The 12,228-nt window shown below is 34.7% G+C and overlaps 1 long non-coding RNA gene and 1 pseudogene across 1 annotated transcript in view; both read left to right on the forward strand.

The window, feature by feature from the left end:
* LOC143679441 (uncharacterized) overlaps nt 1–12,228 on the forward strand; it is a 34,709-nt gene that overhangs the window by 5,789 nt on the left and 16,692 nt on the right. The gene's annotated exons all lie outside the window — the stretch shown is intronic.
* LOC143679587 (proteasome subunit alpha type-1 pseudogene) lies at nt 5,540–6,054 on the forward strand (annotated as a pseudogene).

Consider the following 12,228-nt stretch of genomic DNA (forward strand, 5'->3'; position numbering starts at 1 on the left):
CCTTGGGCTTTCTTTGCTAGGAGGTTTTTGATTACTGATTTAATCTCTTTACTTGCTATTGGGCTGTTGAAATCTTTTATTACTTCTTGAATAAGTATCAGTAATTTGTGTGGTTCTATAATGTGCCCATTTCATCTAGGTTCCATAATTTTTTGGCATACAGCTGTTCATAGTATCCTCTTATAATCCTTTTTATTTCTGTGGATTTGCAAATAATGCACCCCTCTCATTTCTGATTTTATTTATGTGTCCTTTTTTATCTTTGTCAGTCTACCTATAGGCTTTTTCATTTTCTAGCTCATTCTGTTGTGGTTGGAAAAGATACACAATATGTATAGAAATCAAAATTTCTATATTTTGATCTTCAATATTTTATAATTCATTGAGAGTTGTTTTGTGACCTAACATATGATCCAACCTGGAGAATGATTCATGAGCACTAGAGAAGAATTTGTATTCTGCCATAGGGTGAAGTGTTCTGTATGTCTGTCTGTTAGGCACTGATTGTGTTAGAGCATTGTCAAAGTCTTCTATTTCCTTATTCATCTTCTGTCTAGATGTTCTACCCAATATGAAAATATGTCAATATTTGTTTCACATATACTTACATATATATATATATATATATATAATAAAATATATATGTATATATATAACTGTTATGTCTTCTTGTTAAATTGACCTCTTTATAATTGTTATGTCTTCTTGTTGAATTGATCTCTTTATAACATGTTGCCAGGGAGACTTACATCCCTGGAAGTCATGTCCCACATAGAGGGGAGGGTAAAGAGTCTATTTGCAAAATTGTATCTGATATTAATATAGCTATCCTGGCTCTATTTTTTTCTTCTTCAATTTTACAGAGATATAGTCACACATCATACAAATCATCCAAAGTATACAATCACTGGCTCACAGTGCCATCACATAGTTGGGAATATATCCCCATTACTGATCTTGGAAAATTTGATTACTCCAGAACAGAAATAAGAGAAAAAAATAAAACCTAAATCTTTCCATACCCCTATTCCCCCTATTGTTGACCCATAGTATTGGTGGAGTAAATCTGTTAGTTAATGAAAGATATTAAAATATCACTGCTAACTATAGTCCATAGTTTATAATGACTATGTTTTGGTTTGCCAAAGCTGGCAGAATACAATATACCAGAAATGGATTGACTTTTACAAAGGAGATGTATTAGGTTACAAACATACAGTTCCAAGGCCATAAAAATGTCCAGACTAAGGCATCAGCAAGAGGATACCTTCACTGAAGAAAGGCTGATGGCATTTAGGATTCCTCTGTCACATTGGAAGGCATGTGCTAATGTCTGCTGGTCCTTTTCTTCCAGTTTCTGGTATCAATGGCTGTCTCAAAAATATTTCTGTGTGCTTCTTTTTATCTTAGCATCTCCCAGGGCATTTTCCTTCTGCATCTCCAAATGTGTCTGGGCTCTCTCTCATAAATGGCTCCAGGAAAGGATTAACACCAGGTTGAATTCGGTGGGTAACATTTCCATGGAAACAAACTAATCAGATATCCCACCCACTTAATAGGTCTGTACCCAGAAGATTGGATGAAAAGAGCATGACTTTTCTGAGGTGCATAACAGTTTCAAACTAGCACATCTCTAATTTTTTTTTTTTTTTTTTTTACTTTTGTGGTGGTTTTGCAAGGACTTATTTACATACATGACTTTAAACAACCACCTTCAATCAAATTGACCTACAATATGTTGCTATTTATTATAATTTCAAGAATGAGCTAGTGTCACCTCTCTCCATTCCCAAGTATTTAAGTTCAACTTCATTAGCAATTCTGCACATATTAGGTAACCACTTCCCATCCTCTAGGTTTTATTTCTAGGCACCCTATATTCTACATTTTTTTCATGCATGCCTTTCTTACTTATCTAACCATACACTGGTAAAGAAGGTGTTCTAGTTTGCTAGCTGCCGTAATGCAACACACCAGAGATGGATTGGCTTTTAATAAAAGGGGATTTATTTTGTTGGCTCTTCAGAGGAAAGGCAGCTAACTTTCCACTGAGGTTCTTTCTTACGTGGAAGGCACAAGATGGTCTCTGCTGGTCTTCTCTCCAGGCCCCTGGGTTCCAACAACTTTCCCCGGGATGACTTCTTTCTGCATCTCCAAAGGCCTGGGCTGAGCTGCAAGTGCTGAGATGAGGAATGCCGAGCTGCTAGGCTGTGCTACATTGCGCTCTCTCATTTAAGCACCAGCCAATTAAGTCAAACATCACTCATTGCAGCAGACACGCCTCCTAGCCAACTGCAGATGTAATTAGCAACAGATGAGATTCACGTACCATTGGTTTGTGTCCACAGCAACAAAACTAGGTATGCTCACCTAGCCAAGTTGACAACTGAATATAACTAACACAGGGGGTATCATTCAAAGGTTTTTACAATCACATGATAACAAGATAAAAGCTGTATAATTAATATAATCATTAACAAAGATCAGCCTACTGGGTTGTAATTCCATGATTTCAGATATTCTGAAATACTCTAACACACTAGAAACTAAAAAGAAATACTTATAGTGATAAATATTTGTTAAATCTTACCTTCCCTGTTAAAATACCCACACTCATTTGATCAATCTCTCAATCTTCAGTGGGTATTTGGACAATGACTATTCTATCATCTTCATGCTGTAAAGGAGTGTTGACATTATGAGGTAGAGGAATGCACCTAGTATACTTGGAAAAATTGATACCTCTGAGTTTCAGGGCTTATCTGGCATAGAAGGTTTTAAGTTACTGAAAAAACAAACTTGCTAAGTAAAACTTTTATTGATTCTTAGATAGAGCCCAAGGTTATTCTTTAAGATTTTCAGGAATATTGTGTATCAAGGCTTGGCATATTATGGAAATGCACAATATTTGGCTGAAGCTTCGATAAGAGTAATGTCCAGAATGACCTCTTGAATCTATTTGAAATCTCTTAGGCACTGAAACTTTATTTTGTTTCATTTATTTCCCCCCTTTTGGTCAAGAAGGCATTGTCAATCCTACAGTGCTAGGGCCAGGCACATCACTGGGAGTCATGTCCCATGTTGGCAGGGAGACCTACACCCCTGGATGTCATCTCCCACATAGAGGAGAGAGTAGAGAGTCTATTTGAAAAATTGTCTTAGAGAGAGAGGACACATCTAAGCAACAAAAGAGGTTCTCCATGGATGACTCAGACATAATTATAGGCATGATTAGCTTTGCAATTACAGAAATAAATTTCATAAGTGTAAGCCTCAAGACTAAGTGTTTGCTTATTAAACTGGGAGTCTATAATACTGGAGAGAATATCAGAAATGTGACAGGTAGGGTAGTTTAATTGTTCTATATATTTTTCCAAGTACCACAAGGGATTTTGCAAATAATTATTTATTTTCTGCCCGAAATGCTGTGGTATGTATCAGGGTATTACATTAAACTATACAGAATAACGAGTTCTCATTCCATAGTCTAGGCTCCATGTATTTAGGATGTTTAAATAACCTGTTCAGACAGGTTAAATTAGATAATGTGCTAAAGAAAACTTAAATTTTGGACAAAATAAACTTCTCTTCTTTTGGTCTCATGCAGAAATTGAAGATTAAAAACATAGACTATATCATCCTTCGCACTGCATTCAGCTTTACCTTAGTACTAAGCAGATCAGCTTTATTCACATCTCTAACTGAAGGCTGATCTTTTTTATTTAGCTTCTGTAACAGCTGCTGTATGGAGTAATGGTGACTCTCAGAACCGCAGAACTCCAATTTTGAGTCTCAGGTGCCACAGAGGTACTCACAGTTCCATGGAATGACCAGGCTAAACACGAAGAACACAGCATCTCAGAATTTAGAAATAACAGTCAGAACTCAGGAATAAATGTGACTGCTATAAGAACTTACAGTCTGGGCTCTAATTTTCTTGTAAGCATTTTATAAATGAGACCATAGAATATTTGTCCTTCTGTTTCTGGCTTATTTCACTCAACCTAATGTCCTGTAGATTCATTCATCTTGTTGCTTGCCTCATAACTTCATTCTTTTTTGTTCCCACACCAAATTTCATCACACGTATAAACCACAGTTCACCTTCTGCTCATCAACTGATGGACCTTTTGGTCTCCTCCAACCAATGGCAACCATGAATAATGCCACCATAAGCATCAGTGTGAAAATTTCTAATTGTGTCCCCACTTTCAGATCTTCAAAGTATATTTGTGGTAATAGGATTGCATAATCATATCGCGACTCTATATTTAGCCTCCTGTGGATCTACCATACTGACCTCCAGAGGGGCTGCACCTTTCTACTTCCCTACTAACATTGAATAGGTTTACCTCTCTACACACATCTTCTCCAGCACTTCAGTATTTCCATTTATTTATTTGTCTAATCTCCAAATTTTACGAGGTATATTCACATACCATGTATTAGCAATTTGTACAGGTGTCATATATTTGTAGTAGCTCATGGCTAAATTTTTCATTATTTAAAGTGTTTATCAGTGAGATACATCACTTTAAACAACCCTTGTCAATTAAATTCACCCTCAGCTATCTTTAGGTTACTATTTGATGGTATGTTTTTTCCATTCTTTCACCTTCCACCTACCTGTGCATTTGAATTTAAGGTGAGTTTCTTGTAAGAATCATACTTGGGACATGTTTTTTTAATCCATTCTGCTACTCTCTGCCTTTTAACTGATAGCTTAATCCATGTACATTTAAAGTAACAATTGATAAAGCAGGACTTTCTTCTGCCATTTTGTTATTTGGTCTTTGTAAATGTTTTACCTTTTTTGAACCTCAATTCTTTTGGTAATTCCTGTTCTCATATTTATTTGATTATTCATTGCACTATTTTGAGTCTCTTCTTATTTCTTTCTGTATATATTTTTCATATATTTTCCTTGTGTTTATCATTGGGCTTAAATTTAAAATCTTGAATCTCTAGCAATCATGTCTGACAGAGCTGGAGATTGTAACATCTCTCTCTTTCAGTAATTCATGAAGTAAAGTAAAAAAACAAAAGCATATAAAAATATTTAACGTTATCGATCAATTTGACATAAATGATTTTTTAAAAAAATACACATAACCGCACAATAATACACATGATTTTCAAGTGCACATAGACAATTCATGAGAAAGACTACATACTTGATTACATAAGAAATATTGAAAAATTTCAAATCTTTCAAAACTTAGCTTTTTTTGTGATGTCCATGACATTCAATTAGACTCATATTCTTCAGGAATGAAGGTTACCTATGGTGACAATGAGAGGTAAAGAACCATTTCCTTAAGAATAGTTGAGTGAGGATAAGGTATACATAAATTTTGATAAAAGGCAGGAGCTATTCTGAAAAGCTTAAGATTGATGACTGTTTACAAATAAAGGTGTGGTAAATTGAATTGTGCCCTCCAGAAAATCACATGTTCTTAATCTTTTCCTATGGGTGTGAACTCGTTGCAAATAGGACATTCTGAAGGTGTTATTTTTAGTTAAGGTGTGGTCCAAATGAATGACGTTGAACAGACCTCTTCCAGTATCTCATCTCATATCTCTAACTGGAAGACCCAGATACCAACCAAAAATATGGTCTGATACCTTATGGTATAGGGCTGCACATTGCTGGTTACGACGATATGGCCCCTTAGATTTTCCAAACCTGTCCATTTATTAACTGTTTCCACTACAGATCTATGTCCTTTGGGGCCCAATCTCAATCAATTTTTGCTCACTTAAAGAAGCTTATGTCTGAGTTTATCGAGTGCAATATGAATGAACTGGTTAAACATGGAATGCTTGCCTTAAGATGGACACAGAGCAGGACCTAAGTGCAAAGAATGTTCTCAGTGAAATTGTTAGTAAAGATTTATAGTTCGTGATCTATCGTGAGGGTGTGTCTCCATTCCTGGAGTTCTTGAAGAAAGAACACAGAGAAAGGCACAGCTTGCTCAAACTTCTGATGAACCTACAGAACAGGCTGATGATCCAATGGAATATTACATGATGAACCAGTCAATACGTTTATAATAAAATATGTAACAATGTAGGAATAAATAATTGAATCCAATAATCAATACTTTGAACCAAAAGATTAAGAATGGTGGAATATATTTTAGGAATCAGTCTAGAATGTGAGTTTTTTTCCAAAAACCTTAGCTGAAACCATATAATGAGTTTTTTCTATGAAGAGGATAGCATCTTTGTGCTTGTAAAGAAAACTATGAAATAAAACTGCTTTACCTATCGGTAGAAAAACTTCTGCTACTTTCTGTAAGCAGGGGCTGGAACCTGAGAAGGGAGAGTGGTGAATTGAAGAGGAAACATACTGAATATTGAGTCTGAGTTCAAGAAAGTGTATTCGATGTTGATGTCTCTCTCCGCACTCTGACGTGGAGGCCTCATCAGATCCGCAGGGGGAAGGCCTTAGAGTAGGAATGCAGCTATATGTAAGAGCACAACTGGGCAGCAGGGCCTGAGTTCTTATGCAGCTCCATTCAGAGACTTCAGTGCTTGGCGAGCTCCGTATCTGGTGTGGGCAGAGAAGCTTTCCCTGTGAGACTTGTCAGGTAAAGCTTAGTCATTGTTCATGGTTGGGACTGAAAAATCACAGATTTTTTACCAAGAGCTGGACTTCTCATTGTTAATTCACTTGTTTCTGATATTCATTGTGAACTTTTCTACTGTGTGATTTTTAAACATTATGATATATACATGTATATATATAGAGAGAGATTTATATATAAGATTATCTATAGAAGTTCTCTACATAGAAAATAACTTCTCTCTGGCTGTATAGCATTGTAGGGTGAATTTTGATTCATAAAAATGTTCAATTTCAAAGTAGTTCCATGTGTAATAATTTTTATGTTTGTCTATTTTGCATCTCTTTTAAGACATTCTAAGCTATCAATATGATAAACATACTATAGTATTCTGTGAAAAAAGTCTTAAAGCATTGCTTTCTCTAGGCAAACATGTGATATGCATATGTGTATGTACGTATTATGTATGTTGACCAATACTTTTCTCCACTAAATTTAATGTGAGTATTGCCAAATATAAAGCAATTGCACATTGCTTAGTACTATGTTTGAAATATTATTGAAATTTCTATGTTAATAATTATCATTTATGGAGACACCTAATAATGAATAATCACATAAATTGAGACCATTGACTTTTATAATGAATCACATTCACATTCTGATTATTCCCTTTGACCTCTTGTTTGAATTGGTTAGCTTCTATCACATTTCAAGTGTATCCTTTGGATGTGCTGGCAGCTGAAAAATTATTTGATTTTTATATGAGAATATATCAAATATATGAGAACTAGACCAAGACAATGGGAGAAGAGAAAATAGGGAGAGCAGAGTTGCGTCCCTGAGTAGAGGAAGACTCATGACTTACACAGCTTATAAATGCTTGCCATATTCAAAAGGCCATAGGCCATTTGAAAATAAATTTAGAGTAGAGTATATTCAGAATTGTATATTAGTAATAGAAAAGGATATAAGATTAATTTCTACAAAAATGTTAAATTGTATAGGCATCATTTAAAAAAACTAAATATGAAAACTAAAGTATGCATGTCATTTCAGGTAGACTTCAGTGAGTAACTTGGAATCACATGTACTTATATCACTTTTTGGAAATTTTATATAAAATATTTTACAGTGTAAAGGATTTCCAAAGAATACAGCATTTTAATAGAGGTTACAACCAGATAATGGAGAAGGAATACGAAGTTCTATTATTCATGAAAAATTGTTGCAAGGGTAAATTTAGAAATAACACATTTCAACCCTTCAGTACAGTCCTAAAATTAGCCCCCTACAATTTAGAGGTAGAGCAAAATCCAAGATAAATACAGCATTGTGATAAAATAAAATAGTTAACAATGCATGTAATGGAAGACAAGACTGCACTTGGAGGGTGGGGCTAAGAAGAGACACTGGACTGAAAAAGCTAAATTTAGATGAGAGAAAAATAGCTAGTTCATTGACCCAGAAGATCCAAACACTAAATATGTTCTTTCATTCACGGTAGAGAAACACATGTTTAAATGAACTGCAACTCAATTGTCCTCTTCCATAAAAACCACTTCCAAAAGTAGAAAATGAAACTGCCTGATTATTTGCAAAAAAAAAAAAAGATGAAGGCAAAGAGATTAGCAAATGAAAATGATTAGCCTTTTGATAAAATTGGCTCATGTCAATGGAATGCACTCAGTCTCAATATGAAAATTTGATATTATTGGTAATGATTATTATCACTATGATTGAGTATTTATTCTGTGCCAGATGGTGTGTTAAGTTTTAACACGGATCATTTCAGTTAATTAAAAACATCCATTTGTCAGGTATTATTAATATACTCATTATATAGATAAGGAAGCTGAGACTTAAAGAAAGTTGTTTACTTTGACAATGTCACATTGCAAAAGAGTGGTGAATTCCAAATTCAAACCCAAGCAGAATGACTCAAGTGCCTGAATCAGACTCAAGAATTTGATTCAAGTCAGACTCTTAACCATTACCCCTTTTTTAGACCTCTTTTTCCTAAGAAAGCCATGACAATCATTAATACATATAGCTGAACAATGGAAAAAAAAAATAAGACATCAACCTGATGTTTCATGGTTCATCCATATTGTAGCATGCACCAACACATCACTTCTTTTTATAGCTGAAAAATATCCCATTGTATGGTGTGGTGGTTTGAATCTGTTGTGTACCCCAGAAAAGCCAAGATCTTTAATCCTCATTCAGAATTACTGGATGAGATCTTTTTGATTGTTTACACAAAGATGTGACCCACCCAATTGTGGGTGGTCAATTTTTATTATATGCTTTCCATAGAGATGTGTCTCCACCCATTCAAGGTGGGGTTGCTTACTGGAGCCCTTTTAGAGGGAACCATTTTAGATAAAGCTCTAGAAACAACAGAGACCACATAGCCAGAGATCTTTGGGGATGCGTAAAGAAAACATCCCCAGGGAAGCAATTGAGGAAGCCTGGAGAGAAAGTTAGCAGATGTCACCATGTGCCTTTTCAGCTGACAGAAGCCCTGAACGTCATCAGCCTTCTTGAGTTAAAGTATCTTTTGCTGAATGCCTTAGTTTGGACATTTTTTATAGCCTAGTCTTAATTTGGGCATTTTTATAGACTTAGAACTGTAAGATTACAATTTATTAAATTCCCTCTATAAAACTGTTCCAATATGTATTACAAACTAATACATATGGATATACCACACATTGTTTATCCATTCATCTGTGAATGTACACTTGGATTGCTTCCACCTTTGGCTATTGTGAATAATGGTATAATGAACTTTGGTTTACAAATATCTGTCCGAGTCCCTGCTTTCAATTTTTGGGGGTATACACCCAGCAGTGTAATTGCCAGGTCACATGGTAATTTTGCTTAAATTTCTGAGGAACAGCCAAACTGTTTTCTACTGTATCTGTAAAATTTTACATTTGCACCAACAATGTTTAAGAATTCCTATTCTGTGCATCTTCCCAAACACTTATTTTAAGTTTTTTTTTTTTTTTTAATAATAGTGAGTGCAGAATAGTATCTCATTATACTTTTAATTTCTTTAATGGCTATTAATGGTTGAGCATGTTTCCATATATTTATTGGCCATTTTGCATATCTTCTTTGGAGAAATGTCTATTTCAGTCCTAGGCCCATTTTTTAAGTGTGTTGTCTTTTTTGTTCTTGAGTTGTGTTCTTTATATATTCTGAGTATTAACCCCTTATCAGATATATGGTCTTAATAACAACCTAGGTTGTCCAGTACCAACCTAGTTTCAGTAGCATACACATTCTGTACTCCCATATAACTTTGTCCCTCCCCTTAGTATTGTTACTAGCTCAGATTATATCTTTATACAGTGTAAGCCCATTAACAGAGATTTAAAATGTTATTTTACACATTTGCCTGTTAAGACGTAAAATGAGGAAAACAAGTTAAAAATCAAAAATGCAATATTACAGGATTTTATATGTACCCATGCAGTTACCTTTGCCAGTGCTCTTTATTTCTCTTATGGCTTTGAGTTACTGTTGAGTAACTTTTATTTTGCTAGATACTTAATTTGAGCTAACACTAATTCCTAGAGATCCTAAATTACTGTTTTGACCTACTGACCCTAATGAAAACCTGTGGTGCCAGGTGAAAAAGATGTTCTCACAGAGTTGGCCTCATGTTAGAAACTGTAGAATTCTAAAATCACTGTAATTTTCCTTCTCCTTTGTTGGAATTCATTACCTCATCAAGTGGCCAAACTTCATGTTAGCTTCCACACCACGGCAAAAGGGTGATGCTATTTATAGTTCCAAATGGAAGATAGTAGACTCACAAAAGATGGTGATCACCACTGTTCAAGTGATTTTCAACTCAAGTATCTGATCCCTGGGAGGAAATAATATTGATAATTCTATCCTTATAAACATAAATATTTGATGGGAAATAACACATATAGAATATTTAGGATTAAAACTAGTTCTGTTTCTTCCAATTTAAAATTGATGATGTGTACTCAACTATATTTGAAAAGGTATGTTTATGTTACTTTTATTAAAATAGTCAATGTGTACATACAAAATAATGTATAGCTATTGTTTTATATAAACTATCCCCCTGTACTTAAGTGTTAACAATGACAATTATAAGGTTGGTAATAATGTTTCTCTGCTCCTGAATAAACTATTGTCTCATTTAATAGTCATCATAATCCTGAGAATGAGGTGATGTACCCATTTCACACTTGTCAAAAAATACTCAGAGAGGTTAATTAACTTTCCCAAGATTAATCAGATGTTAAGCAGCTAGGATTAAAACCTAGATTCCAATAGTACTGATCATGGTAAACACATGATACTGCCTCTTAGTTATTATTCAAGGAATGAGAAATATTAGTTTTACACTTTTATGATAGCCTGTTTCTTAAAATGTTTCTTAAAACATATACATTTTGGGATTTAATAAATGAGATATATTATTTTCAATGAAGTGCTTATTTATACAATGTAATAAATGCAAAAGTGTGACCTTATGAAAAACTCATTTCCAGATTCAATCTATATGCTGTCCCCAATGGTAATCACTGTAGAACTAGCTCAAAGGAAGTAATAGACGCAAAATGCATATTGACAATCTGTTTTTGAATTTTTAATACAATGCATAAATCAGTACAGGGGCTGATTAGATAAAGACTTTGTTCCCTATCAAGATATGAAAGAGGTTGCTAAGAAATCAGCTCAGACATTTCAAAGTGTGAGTATGTGATAGTAGCAAGGAGTCAGAGTGAAATATAAAAAATGTTAGTGGTACAGTGGGAAGATAAAGGGAAGTGAAGAGAAGAAGGGGGAGAATTAAGGAAGATCTGCTTCTCATTTTCTGTCACACCAACTGGAGATTTCAACTCCAGAGTAATTTGCAGCATTTTTACTCTAGAGAAGTTGTTTCTAAACCTGGCTGCCCTGCAGTATTACCTGGAAAGTTAATGCTAAAAAAATACTAATTTTGAGGCTCTACTTCTAGATCTTTGATTCAGTCCAGTCTGAGATGACTCAAAGAAATCTATTTCCTGGATTATTATAATTAGTGGCCACTCTATATATATTTGTTATTTTTCCCTTTGATGGTCTGGGAAAGTCGCATCTGGGTTCTTGATAGTCTGAGCACTGAGTGAGCAATCATTTTATCATCCCAGGATACGCTACTTAGTGGTCTATCAGCAGAGAACTGTGTCCAAACTTTATTATGGAAGTACGATAAAATTTGAGGCACTATTTCCGTGTCAAAGTAATATCTTAATACTTGTACATTTAATGCCTAAACACTATATTAAATTAATTAAATTTGCCAAACATTGTTGCAAATGATATTGATTACGACCAACTGCCATTTCTCCCTTTTCTACTGTGCTGATGACGCATCAGTTTTGATGGTTTCATGGTATGCTGATCTGAAACTGTTATGTACCCCAAAAGAGCCATCTTCCTTTAATACAACCTTGTAGGGCAGAGCTATCGTTGGGTGGGGTCTTTTGATTAAGTTGTTTCCATGGAAACACAACCCCGTCCATTCAAGGTGGGGCTAAATTTGCTTTCTGGAATCCTTTAAGAAAGGGACATTTTGGAGAGTACATAGATGCCTGGATATGCTGTGAGAGCCATTTGAAAC

The sequence above is a fragment of the Tamandua tetradactyla genome, chromosome 4 (genome assembly GCF_023851605.1).
Source record: "Tamandua tetradactyla isolate mTamTet1 chromosome 4, mTamTet1.pri, whole genome shotgun sequence".
NCBI lineage: Eukaryota > Metazoa > Chordata > Mammalia > Pilosa > Myrmecophagidae > Tamandua > Tamandua tetradactyla.